This window comes from Panulirus ornatus, chromosome 7, assembly GCF_036320965.1.
Source record: "Panulirus ornatus isolate Po-2019 chromosome 7, ASM3632096v1, whole genome shotgun sequence".
Taxonomy (NCBI): Eukaryota; Metazoa; Arthropoda; class Malacostraca; order Decapoda; family Palinuridae; genus Panulirus; species Panulirus ornatus.
Window position 1 is genome coordinate 23,699,714 of NC_092230.1, and position 17,035 is coordinate 23,716,748.

General features: G+C 46.0%; 1 protein-coding gene across 8 annotated transcripts in view; it reads left to right on the plus strand.

Annotated features, from left to right (window-relative positions):
- Positions 1 to 17,035, plus strand: part of Snrk (SNF related kinase) — an 852,818-nt gene that overhangs the window by 500,794 nt on the left and 334,989 nt on the right. The gene's annotated exons all lie outside the window — the stretch shown is intronic.

Consider the following 17,035-nt stretch of genomic DNA (forward strand, 5'->3'; position numbering starts at 1 on the left):
GTGATTGGTAGAATTTGATTAGCTGATTGGAATGTATTTGTGGGAGAGGAAGGAGGAATATGACATGTGACGTGGAGGATGTTGTAGTAGAGTAAGAGAGAAGAACGGAGGAGGCAGGGAGAGTGAGAGGTGAGGAGACTGCTGCAGTCATGACTGTGCCGGCCCTCCAGGAGTGCCGATGAAGGCTGCCAGGTTGAGGAATAGGTGTGTCCTACAGGAGGGCCACCATGGGATTCCGGGGTGAGGGGCGGGTGTGTCCCACAGGAGTGTAGGAGGTAGCCATAGGAGTACGGGTAAGTGGTCTTCACTTCAAGGAGACTTGACTGATCAGTAGAGGAAGAGCACAGCTTGATCCCAGACCCAGCTGAAGGAGGAAGACGACGACGCTGAGCCTCCACACGTCAGCTGAAGATGCCACAAGTCGGCGTGTAAAGCTGATGGTCCGAGCTGAAAGGAACGAGAGTAAAGCCGATAATCCACAGTAAGGAACGAAGGTAAAGCTGATAGTCCGTGGTAAGGAGCTTAGCCGCCTGGAGTAAAGCAGATAGTCCCGCCGATGGGAGAGAGAGAGAGTAAAGCCGATAATCCGGAGTAAGGAACGAGAGAGTAAAGCTGAGAGACCAGGATAATCCTTCTGCAGTCAAGGAACTCAAGTCACGACCAGTGTTCACAGTAAGTAACAAGAGCAGAAGGGATCAACCCGGTTGCCAGGAACGCCAGTAAAGCCAGTATGTTACGTTACACCGCTGGCGGGGAAATGACATGGGTCGCCGCCACACCACGTAATCTGTTACTGAGCGACAGGAGTACGTGAGGAAAACTGATTTGGAACGACAGATGACGTGGGTATAAAGTTGATGCGCCACGACGTAGAGCGTGAGTAAAGCCGGTACTGAACAGCAGAGAACGTATATAAAGCCGATGCTCCGCGGTAGAGAACGTGAGTAAAGCTGATACCTTACGACTGAGAACGTAAGTGAAGCTGATAATGAGGGACAGGGAACAGTAGTAAAGCTAATACAGAGCAATAAAGAAGAGTAAATCGGATGGTAATGAAGAACATGAATAAAGTTGGTACTCCTGAGCGATGAAGAACGTGAGCACTCCTGAGCGAAGAAGAACTTGAGTGAAACTAAAACGAAGAACATGAGTAGAACAGCGGTAGTCAGATTAACAGTGAACAGTAAGGAACATATATATATCAAGCTGATGATTAAGTCTGGGATGAAGAATTATATAGTCGTTATCTCTGCATTTTCTTGCACTTATCATGATAGTATTGGAGGTTATCATGATAGTATCGGAGGTTCTTGTGTAAGATTTACAGTGACCGTCTCAAGCGGTGGCTGGGTGAGCGGGAGGGCAGACTGCGTGGCGGAGGTATGTACGTCCATAGTGCTGGGCGGTTACTGACGTTTAACAGACCTTCCCTCCTCTCACTTTGCCCAAGGCCATGCTGCTTCCAGACGTTCTTGCTGACCTGAAACCTTAATGTTATATGTATATATATGTGTGTGTGTGTGTTTCTCTCTAGGTGTGTAGTATTACTTACATATACCTGTGTATCTACGCATCTCACACATTTCAGTTTCGGATCCGTAGCTGGAGAGAGAGAGAGAGAGAGAGAGAGAGAGAGAGAGAGAGAGAGAGAGAGAGAGAGAGAGAGAGAGAGAGAGAGAGAGAGAATTTGAGGGACTGACACGACAGGTCAAAATTGCTGTCGCTTCGTGGACTCTTCTCGCTAGTTATGAAGCCAGTTATTGCCTTTCAAATGTATACTTCATCTTGTTACCTTAAGGTGATTTTAGCGAATCGTGTCTCGCTACAGAGAATTGTTGCTCCTCTGATCAGTCAGGCTGTTGCAGGCCGCAAGCTACATGGTGTGTATACTTGGCGTCATGACTGTTTAGGAAGGGGTATTTGAATGTCTCAAACTTTGTCATCCTTGATGGTTATGTCACTTTAGCTAGAAGAGTCTCGAGCCCGGATGTCTACACTGTTTCACTGTATTGATAACGTATTTATGTCGGTGTACCTGACACTCTTCCTTATCAACAGGGAATTATTTTCGTATGTAGTTTGTGAACTGTACCATCTGTGAATTATTTTCGTATGTAGTTTGTGAACTGTACCAGCTGTGAATTATTTTTGAGTGTAGTTTGTGAACTGTACCATCTGTGAATTATTTTCGTATGTAGTTTATGAACTGTACCAGCTGTGAATTATTTTCGTGTGTAGTTAGTGAACTGTACCATCTGTGAATTATTTTCGTGCGTCAGGGAATTACTTTCTTATTCAGATTCTGAAGCGTGACTTCAGGAAATTATTTTCGTGTGTCATGGAATTATTTTCCAGTGTAGTTTGTGAATTATGCCTTCTGTGATTCCTCTCCGGGTATTCTAAGATACCTTTTTCTTCCGTCTGCGCCCGGTAGAACAAAGCGGCCTCAGCCATGCGCAGCGGTCGTAATGTTGGTGGAAATTGAGTGGTGAGTTGAGGATGATGTTGGTGTATTGTATGGCCATATCCCCGCCTCCTCCTGGTAGTGGGTGGGTGAGCAGCACACGACAGTAGGGAGCGTCGTCAGGGACGCTACCAGTGCGGCCGTCACTTCCGGCGGGCGTGGGTTACCACCACCAACCTTGTCCTTGAGGCGGGACGTGTCCGTTGACTCCGGTAGATAGTCTCCCCCTGGCGTACGTAAATGGCTCCCCTTGTGGTCCCCGGGGCTCTGTTACCACCCCATTTGCCCCTCCTCCCCACTCCTCTTGGGCGGGGTGCCTCGTGGTGGTTTTGTGGTGTCGGGATCCCTGGTTTTCATACGTAAGAATATTAACGTAAGGGTTACAACAGTGTTCATACGGTACGTTCTTGGTACAGTGGTCAGAATATTAACGTAAGGGTCACAACAGTGTTCATACGGTACGTTCTTGGTACAGTGGTTAGAATATTAACGTAGGGGTTACAACAGTGTTCATACGGTACGTTCTTGGTACAGTAGGCAGAATATTAACGTAAGGGTTACAACAGTGTTCATACGGTACGTTCTTGGTACAGTGGTTAGAATATTAACGTAGGGGGTACAATAGTGTTCATACGCTACGTCTTGGTACAGTAGTTCGAATATTAACTTAGGGGGTACAACAGTATTCATACGTTACGTTCTTGGTACAGTGGTCAGAATATTAACGTAAGGGATACAACAGTGTTCATACGGTACTTTCTTGGTACAGTAGGCAGAATATTAATGTAGGGGGTTTAATAGTGTTCATACGGTACGTTCTTGGTACAGTGGTCAGAATATTAACGTAGGGGATACAACAGTGGACGACCATAAATCCACTTAAGTTCACCAAATGTTCACGAGACTGGTTCACTGCTGCATCTGTAATAGATCTTTGTGAGTCTTGGTAGTGTAGATGTTGCCGCTGTGTGGGGAGGGAGGGAGTGGTTCTGTGATCGCTTAATGAATGGTGACCTTCCTGATTGTTCATAATGTTTCTGTATGACCTCTTAGGAGCGCCTCATGCATATGGCAGGATTCACTCCTTTTATGCCTACAGCAGACCAACAAAAATAAACAAAAACAAGGTTATAGAATGACTCCCAGTTCAAGAACGCTAAGATGTCCGTACGTCGTGAGCTGAGACCATTGATAGGAGTCGTCCTAGTACGACCTGCAGCTGTAAACTGGATGGTCTACTGGCTTCCTGGTGGAGATGTCAGTTTCAAGTTACCTGCCATATATTATTGTTCCCTTAACGTCGCAAGGGAAACAATTATTTTTTACTGTTTCTTTTCTTCTTTCTTTCATACTATTCGCCATTTCCCGCATCAGCGAGGTAGCGCCAAGAACAGAGGACCGGGCCTCAGAGGGAACATCCTCACCTGGCCCCCTTCTCTGTTCCTTCTTTTGGAAAATTAAAAAAAAAAAAAACGAGAGGGGAGGATTTCCAGCCGCCCGCTCCCTCCCCTTTTAGTCGCCTTCTACGACACGCAGGGAATACGTGGGAAGTATTCTTTCTCCCCTATCCCCAGGGATACTGTTTTTTACTGTTTCAATATGTTATTTTTTGTTTTCTTTTCCTGCATTTTTAACTTTTTCTTACGAGAAGTCAACAACACACAGCCTTTCCCTCAGTTGTGTCTTATTGAATTATAACTTGATAGTAAGTACCTTGGTTCGATAAAACCTGATTTCATTTTTCTTTCATTTTTATGTTTAGATCTTTTATTTTCTATTTCTTTCAGGGTGGGGGTAGGTCAAAGTTCAAAACCCCCCCAAGCTTTCTTAAAAATACGATACGTCAGGTGACGTTACCAAGTGTTATGTGGACACCATCATTTGTTACGTCAGGTGACGTTACCAAGTGTTATGTGGACACCATCATTTGTTACATCAGGTTACGTTACCAAGAGTTATGTGGACACCATCAATTTTCCCCCCAGTGTTGTGAGCGTCACATTATGTCTTCCTCTGTGGGGGACATATTGTTACAACTATCTTTGCCGTTTTTATTGTGTCTCTGTTATTCATTTTCCTCCTTCTTCCCACCTGTTAACAAATTATTACCACTCCTTCATTTTTTTTTTTAGAGCGGTTGTTTACTTTTTAAATGCCTAACAATGAGTGTTTGATAGATAAGACTCGACCACTTTTGATACATAAGACTCGACCACTTTTGATACGTTAGACACGACCACTTTTGATAAATAAGACACGACCACTTTTCATACATAAGACTCGACCACTTTTGATACATAAGACACGACCACTTTTGATACATAAGACACGACCACTTTTCATACATAAGACTCGACCACTTTTCATACGTTATACTCGACCTATTTTAATATGTAAGACTCGTCCACTTTTCATATTTAAGACGACCGCTGTTGCCTAGTCTTAACGGGTCAGAGGTCAAGAGAAATGCGCCTCTTGTTTGCTTGGTTTGTACATGATATATTTCCGCCATGGTTCATGAAATTTGGTTCAAAGGTAATTTTTCTACGTGTCCTGCCATAATGCGTGTGGACATCTGTGATGACCTTTATTATTAGCCTTCGTTACGGGTAAGTCGTCACATTATATGGATAGATAAGTAGACAGATAGATAGATAGATAGGTATAGATAGATGCCTAGATATTCTTTTTTCCATTAATTCTACTCAATAAATAGAGCATCGTCTAATTCATCTTCAGTCTTGGCTTAAAGATGATCCGGGTGTGTGTGTGTGTGTGTGTGTGTGTGTGTGTGTGTATGTGTGTGTGTGTGTGTGTGTGTGTGTGTGTGTGTGTGTGTGTGTGTGTGTGTGTGTGTGGAGGGAGACACATGCTGAATGTACATAGAGGAGGTTCGTGTCACCCCACACACACCCACTTGTGCCCTACCCTGCAGCTTGCCCACACCGACGCAACATCACGGGAGTAAGATGATCAGTTCGTGGTTAAGTTACGGAGAAATGTACGAATCATAATTGAAAGAAGTGTGTGTGTGTGTAGTATATTCATCCAAACGTTGCCTTCATAGAAAATAAGTGATGCTTTGACAGACTGGAATTATGGCAGTGCCAGTTAGTGCCAGACCCCACACTAGCCCTCAAGCGTAAGATGGGCAGCAGTGACCAATAAATTAGCCGCTCTTCCGGCAAAAAAAGAAAGAATTTATCACCCGCCCGACCGCAGACATTGTGGTATGACAACCACACATACCATCCTTCGTCGATGAAGATGAACACAGAAAGAAGAAATAAAGTTAGAAGATTGTCGTGCAGCTTCCCAACAAACACAAATAACAAGAAGAACAAGTGAACCAGGTTGTTTGTAGAGCCTCCTCAGTCCAAAGCAGTTCCCTAGGGAGCTCAGCCTCCGCCTAGACTGATTTCCGTACGTGATGTAGATACACGCACGTACCACAGCATCGTATGATTCATTCCCAGATGATGAGTGAGTTTAGGGTGAAAATCTCATCTGCAGAAGACAATGAGAGGCAGCAGATCTATCACGTGGGCCGACTAGGAATAACGAGCTCGTTGACGGAGATAAGATTTCGGATGTTTCGTGATTGAGAATTAGGAAAACAGAAGTGTAATATTGTACCGAGAACCCGGTCTTATGCAACATCAACGTATAATGTAAGAGAAGTGGGTACAAGCAGTAGGTATAATGAGTTATCTTTTAGCGAGCCCCACTTATACTCGTCTCCCATATTTGCATAACACCTCATACACTCATGTCTGGGTCGAAGGCATGTCGTGTCCTGCCTCCTCCTCCATAACATATCGGGTGGGGAAATGAAGGGATTCAGCAGACGCTGCCGCTTCAGAACCACGACACGACAGAGGTTGAAATATTCGAACACCGTCTAGTGCGGACGAGGCCAGACCTGTGGCTGGTGGTCGGCAGGTACACTCAACCAAGCTAGGATGCTGCCGTCATCTGCTGACGACACCGTTCACTGAGGACGACATGCTTGTGTTGGGAAATGGTCATGGAGCGTTCACTGCCCACACTCAGTGTCGAGAACCACGGGTTTTGAGACCGACCGAAAATGGCCGGTACTCTCGTCTCTCTAGCACAGACGGGGAGAGGTATAGCCTTTTTTATTACGTGTGGAAAATCCTGACAGACACGCTGTAGACTGTGTGACATCATTAGGTAAATCATAAGGTGGCGTTAATGCATTAATGAAACTGGGGAGACATTAGAGACGTTGAACATTCAATCCAGATTAACAGGTGGCGTGTCGTTGCTGCCTGACTATAGCTATTGTCACATATGGAGATGAGTGTAAAGCTCACAAAGATGGAGAACCTTTGAGTTCCCATGGTGACCCGTATTAACTTTACACGGCCGTCGTGCATATATACCAGGGCCTTAACACGTGTAGTGATCTCTGATGCTAACACGGGCAGGGTCCCTAAGTAATAACTTGTCAATGATTTGTATTGTGTGCACACGGGCAAATGGTTGTCGTTGTAATGTATTCGCTCAGTGATCTGCATTATTCATACGGGTAGAATATATTAGTTGGAACTTAACATGAGCAGTGGTACATACGATCACACGGCAGAGATCTTAAGAAAAGTAAGTTCACACGGGAAGCCCAAACGTTCATTAGACATGGATCCGTAGCTTTCCACACGGGGAGTTCACACGGTGCAGGGAACCCCCCCTTGCCTTCACGTCGTAGGTAAGGCATCAGACTGTAGTATAGGCTACACCCTGGCAGGGGCCCATGGTGTTCATCCGGGAGGGGAAGAATGGCCCTTTTGATATGTTGGAAACTCCTAGTGCGATTATCTCACAATGTAAGTGATTCTCTTGTATCCGTAACAGCGATAACCTCGCTTTACTATGACGAATACCCTTGTGTCCGAGGCACCGACGCAGGTATGACCAAATTACTCCTGCTGGGCTGGGATTATATTTCAACTGGGTTCCCTCCTATGTGGGGCTCAGAATGCAGGAGAAAGCTGATGATAAAACTGACCAAAACTTCTGCCTTGCACTATGTAGTTGATTACCCTCCCTGGTTCTACCAGCCAGTAGCCTTAAAACCCATGATTCAGAAAGAATATGAATGACATCTTTTTATCAGACTTAAGAAGAAGTGAATTATCAGAGCTGGTCCATCTACCACCATGATATCACGCAAGACGAACCATATATATATCTAGTTCCACCAACAGGCTCAGTAGACATGTTGTTGTCGCTCGACTTATGCTAGGCTAGAGATAATCATGGGAGAAATCACTTAATTCAGAGACGACTCTTACGAAACATTATAAGACATGTGCAACCACGTCATCCATAACATTGTCCTGTACCTCGGATGCTAGAGAAGTATCGTAACTGTGCTCATTGTGTGTAGTTCATTTGTCATGCGTCGTGATGCGTAATCCAGTCATTGGTGTCCAGCATTTAGTAAACGTCACTTCTCATGTAAATTGCCGAATGATCCATTGTGGTGTCCAAACCATGGGAACACTTTTCTCTCTCTACTTAACCAACAATGTAATTCATTGAGGCACCAGTGTTTCTGGACCTTTTGTGCTCTCTGTATCCTCCTCTGCGCCACCGCCCACAGGATGGGTAGGAGTGTGTTCCATGAATCAGCCACTCTTGCGGCACAAGAACCAAAGTGCCCGGGTCGTAGTGTATAGTGTGGTAGAGGGACACGGGGGAGGGGTGAGGAACAGTGGTAGTGTTATGTGATGGGACGGTAAGACGGGATCATGGGGTCAAGTGCTGCGGAGAGGAGGGTGAGTGGCTATCAAGAGAGAGCCTGTGGGAGAGAAGGTGAGATGTTTGGGTAAGGATCCTCGCGTAGCTGGGTGGAGCAGGAGACGTGGCTGTGCTGCCGGCAGGTGATGACAACTGAGGACGATGGTGGTGACTGTAATGGTGATGGTGATGGCCACAATGGCGGTGATGAGGGGTGATAATGACGGTGGTGATGGTGATAATGACGGTGCGATGTTAGCGTACTAGGACAAGTGTGATAGTGAGAGAGAAAGTGATAAGTAATGGTAAGGGTGGTGTTGCTTGTATGGTCAGAAGGAAGGTGTGGAAAGTGACGAGGGGGTTGGAGGTGATAGTGAGGAGGAAGGGGTGAGAGAGAGAGAGAGAGAGAGAGAGAGAGAGAGAGAGAGAGAGAGAGAGAGAGAGAGAGAGAGAGAGAGAGAATACAGTGAAAGTGAGGATACGACAGAACGGTGAGAGACGGTTAGTGTCAGATCGTGTGAGGCGGAGAGTGAGAGCGGACGTAATGGCGAGAGATGATAAGGAGACAGTGGTGAGTGGACCTTAATGATGGAAACTGATGGTTAGCTGAGTGTGATCAGTGGGTGTGTTGTATGTGGCGTGAGTGTGGTGGACACTGGCACCTCTCACAGGCAGGAGCCAGCGAGGGTACAGTGTCAGGAGGCAGGAGTGAGAGGTTGGACAGTGGCACCTCTCACAGCCGGGAGCCAGCCGGGATAGGGAAGGTTCAGTATCAGGAGGCAGTAGTGAGAGGTTAGACAGTAATGCAACAACCTAATCACCTATTACGAGCCATGACGTAGACTTCTCAGAGCCACTGCACCTGGAGATGATAGCCTCACCCATGACGTTCCTGCAGCCTACTCTTAAAAGTCATGGCTCCTGCTGATCCTCCTCTTGATCTCTGTGATAAAAGCTCCGAACGAAGAGTCCCTCCTCCTCAAGCCTGGACATGGAGCACCAGGTTGCCTATTACTCAAGCCTGATTCTGACCAGGTTCGACCCGTCTCCCACGTCTTGCTTCTGTAAAGTACTAGAACGCGCATCGTTCATGCATATATCATCTCACCTCACGTATTCCCTCATCTCTCTCTCACTTCCTGCCAGGTAGGAGTACACATCATTGTGTTGCCAGGTATTTTGCCCACCATCAAGGAAATGCATGTACAGCCTTCCATAACCTTTACCTATTTGCGTAGTTATAAATTTGAGCTGTTCCAGCTCATGGTCATTATAGCACAGATGTGGCCTGTTATGAGTTGCATTCTTTGTACCCTGTGAAGTTAGCTCGCTTTGCGTAAAGAAGTTGTTTCGCAGTCAGGCTTCAAGTTCTACTTGACCATTTTACTCACTCCGCCACCCAGTGTCATTAATACCGTCAGATCAAAAGTGTTAATGTATTAGAAGATGGGAATCACTCCTGTGCTTCACATTGATGAAATTGAAGCATGTCTTATTCACTTTCTTAGGCAAAGTGTATCGGTCCCCTCAAACTTATTTAGCCATCCTAAAAACTATGCTTCTTGTTCGCCCACAACCTCCTTGTGTCCTACGGACAAGAAAGTTGGTCTGGGTATGAACATGGCTAAGAACTATTATTTGTTGTAAGTACGATCTTTAGTAGCTTATCATTCCATCCACCTGTCTATGGTTGATCCGAAACTTCTTCGTCCCTTTGAGGTGGTACAAAATGAAGGTATGAGACTAATTTAAGGCTGGCCATGTCGACCAGGGTAATAAATATGAGAACTAGGCTTGCCTTTCCCACAATCACTGACTTTATCCATGGCCTTAATGCATTTTGGAGTGCCAGGTGTCTTGGATACTGCGCATCCTACCCCAGTTTTGCGTTGTTCCTCCTACAAATCATGAACGAGCGCAATTCCCTCCATGAAGTAACCCACTTTCATTCATCAGGGTACTGCGGGTGGCTTGACTTTAACCGAGTACAGCTACGGCCATTGTGGGAAGTAATATCTTGCACCGGTATCCTGAAAACCTCGACACATCCGACCTCTCCTAGTTGATTGCGGAAACTACCAGCTCTTGCAACACTGTACGGGAGGAGAGATCTGCGGGAAACTGTTCCATCAGTCATTCACTCTCTGCCTATTGTTACGAACTCGGGATACTTATTCGAGCAAGGTCACCAGTAACATATATTTGTTACATGTAATCTACTGGTCCTCGTCTCCGCAAGGACGCTAGATTTGTTACGTTTCACAACGGGATAACACAATCAGAAAGTTATGGGATCGAATCAAAAACCAGCATTACAGTAAATCTACTTATAATGAAAGAATGCAGGTGTACAAAGATAAACACATAAATCAGGCATGAAACATTTAACACTGAACATGAGTTAATGATCCAGATAAGATTTCAAGCCAGGAGGTCTCTTTCCTCTATGACAATTTGTTCGATAACATTACACTTAGATAGACCTGACGTGACACAGTAAACAACATCGTTACACTCAGCTACCTATCGTGACACAGTAAACATCTTACAAACTGGGGCAGCGGTGGCTACAGGGTTCGAGACAGGGAAAGCTCACATTACCTTTGCTGGCGGGCTCGAGTCTGCTGAAGGAATCGAGGCTCAGCGGGGAGTCAGAGGTTTTTATGACAGACAGGGGGACTTGCGTCCGCCTTGTTACCCTATGATGCCACCCTTGATTGGTCATGGGCCTAAGGCCCGATGGTGATTGGAGGAGGGTGGCTCCAAGGTGCCACTCCTACTTGGCTGGAGGGCCACAGGTACGTCGGTGATTGGAGAAGGTGTCATCCGTGAAACAGCTGACTGGCTGCAAGGAAGTTAAGTTCGTCCCACATCTGCCTAGAGGCCCCACCTTCTCTTGTCCTGACAGCGACGACACTGTATGGGGGCCGTAGGTTGACCCCAATTTGACCTGGTGCCCTGGATGGAAGGTCTGAGTGTCGAGGGGGACTGGATTGATGGCCCGGCGTGGCCATCTGGTTTCCCTCTCGAAGGTATGAAGAAGACCTCAGAATTAATGGTTTGGTTAGGGAAGGCTGCCCGAAACTCGAAGCACTTAGCCGAGGAAGGCACTGAGCACATGCACAACATGGTCGAAAATAGGCACTACTCTATAAGCAACACTCATGGAGAGAACAATGGGCCAGGGACCCATGTGTTCGTAACAATATGGATGCGTCAGATGGGCACACCCCATGTGTTCGTAACAATATGGATGCGTCAGATGGGCAAACCCATGCACATGTGTAGCAGATGGGCGACCCATGTGCTTCTAAACCATTGGTTGCGTACAATGGGCAGCCCAGTGGATACGTCACATATTGACATGCGTCAGATGGGCACACCCCATGTGTTCGTAACAATATGGATGCGCGATGTGCACGATGACCCATGTTCATAATCTCTGGAACTTGCTGTTGGTCTCACCCCATGTTACAACAATATTGGTGCAGTCGAGGGCATTTTGCCCGATGTAGAAACATTTGGGAGATTTATGGAAGACCACAGTTGTGTCTATGAATCATATGGAGCGTCAGAAGGACCCCCATTGACACAAATGGACTGCGTATTCGCCAGGATACCATGTGTTGGCTATGATCGTCAATGGGTCACACCGAGTGTTGAAACAAGGGTGTCAGGAGGTGGCAACGTGTGTTCGAAATAGGATCGTCGTGGGTAATGTCCCAGCAATTGATGAAGCAAAGGAGCGTTCAGAGTGGCAACCCCTGTGCAAAAATGGACGTGAGTGGAAACCCGTGACGTAACAATATGGATGCGATCCAGATGCAGCAGCTGTTGTTCGTAACAATTGGAGCGTTCGAGGGCAAGCACACGCCCTGTGTTGTACATGGATGCACGAGGTTTGGGGCACCCCCGTTGTGTCTTAAATATGGATCTTGAATGGCTGCCGCCATGTGATTATAAATTCATTTGCGATCACATGGGAACGACGTCGTATGTGTAACAAAGCATGCGTAAAATGGCAATACCATGTGATGTAACAAAAGTATGTAATGTCAGAATGTTGTACAATATGTGAGGGTACGTGGACTTTGAGTGTGTTTCGTAAATATGGATTGGTTCAAAATACACCCGGTGTCGAAACATATGGAGGTCAGATTACGTCCCAGTGTCTGAACCAATAACTCAGATTGCACACGACTAACATGTGTTCGTAACTATATGATGGTTCATAGGCACACCCATGTGTCGTAACATATGCATGCCGTAATGTGAGAGCCGAAAGTGTCAAACAATAGACTCAAAGGACACACACCCAACGATCTAACAAATGATCTCGTGGGATACCCACGCTGTTCGTAACAAATAATGATTCGATGGCAACACCGTTGTCAACAAGGATGCCTCAATGGCACTCCCGTGTGTTCTAATCGAATATGGATGCTGTCAGATGGCACACCCATGTGTCGAACAATATGGATCAGCAATGGGCACACCCCATGTGTTCGTAACAATGGTGAGCGTCGATGTAAGGTTGTTGACCGGTGGAATAACTCGCTCTAAACTTGTCTGTGTACCCCTACCCCAAGGTAAACTGGTCACCTATCGAAGGCATTATCTGCCCGTGGAGAAGGGAAAACCCCTTGGATTTGAAACCATATTGTTCCTATGATCATCTGGTCCAAAGACCGTCAATAGGATCCATAACAAACTGAATTAGGCAGAACGTTGGAAAATGTGCCTCATACTGGGATCAGAGTAAGCATTAATCAAGATTCGCAGGGTGAGTTGAATAGGATCGAAAGCTTGTGTGAATGTAGATGTCAAAGAACATGAGAAACAACGCGGTTACAACGAGTAGTGAAAACTGAGCAAAATTAGGCAACGTGACCGTTGGAAACATTGACGAAGACAATATTGCCAAGACCATGATTACTGCAGTGTTGTTATCGTCAATGTGGAGCAGTTCGAGGCAAGCAGCACGACCACTGTGTGTACAGGAGGCCACGAGTGTGGGTGTCTCCAGTTGTGCTCTTAAAATTGGATCTTGGAATAGCAGCTGCCGCCTGTATAATATAAATTCATTTACAACACGTGAAGAAGAGTCGTATGTGAGTCAGACCATACTTGGAAGAATGATCTAATGTGGGCAATGACGATGAGACAAGTATTTATTTCAGAATTGTACAAGAATGTCTGAGGGTGACGTTACTTTGAGATGCTTTGTAATGTGATTGGTTGAAAACTACAGAAAACGAATACATATGTGAGGGCAGCCATTACGTTCACGATGCTTGGGATGACCAAAATCCCATATTTCACGACGACAGTGAATACTGATGAGAAAGTCTGTAGTCTGTTTATTAGTCAAAGGCACAAGGAGTACTGTGCCAGCCGTAATGTGAGGGCGAAAGAGCACACACACACACACACACACACACACACACACACACACACACACACACTCACTCTGGTGTGGACTGTACCGACGCCTACAACTGCACTTAACCCAGCAATATTGTCGTGTTTAACATCGTGCCCAGACCACACCTCAATACACGTCAACACGCGTGTCCATTCCGACATATGCCTGGCAGTATTGATCAGCACGTGGCAATATTGATCAGCACGTGGCAATATTGATCAGCACTTGGCAATATTTGCTCATACATGACTAGCAGTATTGAGCAATGGGGTTGCTGGGCAATAATGCTCTACAATATTGATCGTGTACCCCCGCTTTGAGAGGGGTTAGAACTGTCACCCTTCGTAGTAGAGGTCAGTCACTGTTGCGGAAATGGAAGCATTGATCACCTCCTCCTCCTCCTCCTTCCAACCCATGGTTCAAACGTTCCTGTTCTGAGGTCATTCAGACAAAGGATCAGGCAAATCAGGCTTGGAAAAACTCTCCTTCCTCTGAACTTCCTTTCAGCATTCATCCCCGTTCGTAATCACTGCAAACACGTTATCCGTGAAGCAAAGCGTTCTTTTATTCAAAGGAAGTGCGATAACCTCTCCTCGTCATCCACTGATAGGTCTTTCTGGTCTTTAGCTTTGGTTTTCTCTAACAACTTCTGTAGCTCTACCTTTCCTTCACTCCTCCGTTGTGACGGTACTTAGCTGTCTCTCCCGTAGACAAAGCAACTCTCTTTGGTTCCCGTTTCTCCTCTAACTCCACCATGGATGACCCTGATGTTCCTTCACCCCCTGATGCTTCATCCTCTTACCAGTCAGAGACGTCTTTCATAATGCTTCTCTAGTTCCTTCCTCCAGCTGCACACGTAATCATCCTCTCTCTCTCTCTCTCTCTCTCTCTCTCTCTCTCTCTCTCTCTCTCTCTCTCTCTCTCTCTCTCTCTCTCTCTCTCTCTCTCTCGATTGGACAGTGGTGTCTCTCACAGGCAGGAGCCAGCAGGGGGGTACAGGAGGCAGTAGATATTGCTGTACATGGGGGACGTGACCCCCTGGCAGCACACGTGGTGTCCCCGTCTATATCGAGACCGTGGATCCCCGTTGGACTACACAGATAACCTCTGCACGCGGACGAGATGACGCGTGGGGCCAGGCCATATGTTCCCCCCATACGTGTCTCCCAAGCTTTCATTGTAGTCCTCTTTAGGTTGGCAGCCAGATTGAGGTAAGATGACATGGGTATTCCTCAGTGGTGGGGTGAGGGTTGGGTGGTGGGGAAGGGAGGAGACCTGCGGCTTCATTTATCGCACTGAGTCGTCTCCTAGTGAGCTGTTGTCCCAGGTAACAGTGAGGAACGTCGTGTGACGTAAAGGTGAGGGCGATACGTCAGTGACTGCAGCATTGTCAGACAGTGGAGCCCTGTTGTGAACCTACGTGGCTGGTGATGGCACGCTTCTGATCACCTCACAGGTGGAAAAGTTTGCTTTTAATGTCTTTTTCATTACGAATACACGTCAGAGATAGATAGATACTCTTTATATCTTTTGAGTTATATGTGATAATGCGTGTGTAAGAGGTGTTCTTGTAATACAAGCTGTGCTGCGTGTGTAAGCGTATGGCATACTTACGTAAATATATGTAAGTCGAGACCCATATACTAGCATATATCCCTTGGAAATATGTGTTGAATTATAAATACGTTGATGTCAAGAATGTTGCAACTCCATCTTTCTGTCATGTGGATATATTTGTCAACACGTAATGCATGCGATATATGTCATGACATTTCTCGTAGCGTATCCGTCAAGACTTTACTGGCATTGTATCTTTGAAGACATACATCAGGTACGGTGCCTGTCAGGACGAAATGCTGGCAATTCATCAGTCGACATAAGTCTGTCACACCATATTACAGTTACTATATCTGTCAGGACATTTTACATTTGATTACCAGTCAAGTTCACCGAGAAACGCGGTGCAAAAAGCGATGCATTAGAACTCGTCTTTGCCTGAGATATGGTAATCAGGCCATATTACCACCTCTCTCTCTCTCTCTCTCTCTCTCTCTCTCTCTCTCTCTCTCTCTCTCTCTCTCTCTCTCTCTCTCTCTCTCTCTCTCTCTCTCTCTCTGTCAAGATACGTCTGCTCTGGGCCAGTTATTAACCTCTCCTACGTCGAGTGGTCCTATTAAGATAACCTTATGAGAGGCTCATGTACGGACACTGTTGTAGCATCATGGGAATATAAGAATAGGAAACCAAACGATTTCATCTTTCCTCAGTTATTGGACACACCCCAGAACTCAAAGCTGCTGAGAAAGACTTTGGATTACGGGTGTGTGTGGCAAGTTATGATGGTACAGGACCGAATACACGACCCCTGTGTACGATGGACCTGACCCGTAAGAGTACGGTCATAGTCAACACTTTCTTAGCCAACGGTCGTACCTTCGCATTGAAGGGTCGCACCGTCATGCTGAAGGGTTCGTACCGTCGTCCTGAAGGGCTGTTACGTCGTGCTAAAGGGTCGTAACTTCGTGTTGAAAGGTTGTAGCGTCGTGCTGAAGGGTCGTAACGTCTTGCTAAAAGGATCCTTTTTATACTACGTTTCGTCCGTGTGGGGTATGTCCTTGAAGGGTTTGCGACCCTCACACCGACAGGGTCGTACTTGAATCTTTCTTGGATCGCTTAGTCTTTCTCGGACTGATGTGTCTTATATCCACTGCATTACGGAACTCAGTCAATGCGATGAGCGTCATCTTGCCGGTATAGAGTTGATCCCCATTGGAGGCTCCAGTCACGGGCCGCAATGGAAATATAGTGAGAGGTTAATTAAAGGGGAAAGGAAGAGACGAGGGAAAGTATTTATGAATTTGCAAGAAGCGCAAATGTGCTAACCTCCGTGCCAATTGGAAATAGACAATTGTGTATGTGCTATCCTGATTGCCGGCTGGGAGTTGACAGATGTATATGCTAACCTTCCCAGTATATACCCACTTGCAGGGTAGTACACTGTTTAATAAGGATGTGATAAACAAAGGAGGTGGTGGTGTCTTGCTCTTTATCAAAACTCATTTAAATCCCGTTTTAAACCAATGCTGAAGCCGTTAAGATTGTCGACTTCATTTTTAGTAGAAATTAAAGATAAACTACGTAAGAAAATGACATTAGGACTGGTGCATAGGCCGCTCGCACAGTGACCGGAGGTAGAAGAGAAATTTTAGATCAAATATCAGAAATTTGTAGAGAACAAGATTCTCTCATAGTAGGAGATTTTGACATACTGGTATATATTGCAATTAAAGCTCGGCCTTGATGTGGACTTTTGTATGTGACTGGAGCCTCCATCGTATATGTGTGGAAATAAAAAGAGCGTGGTTGAGAGAGCAGAAGAGGGT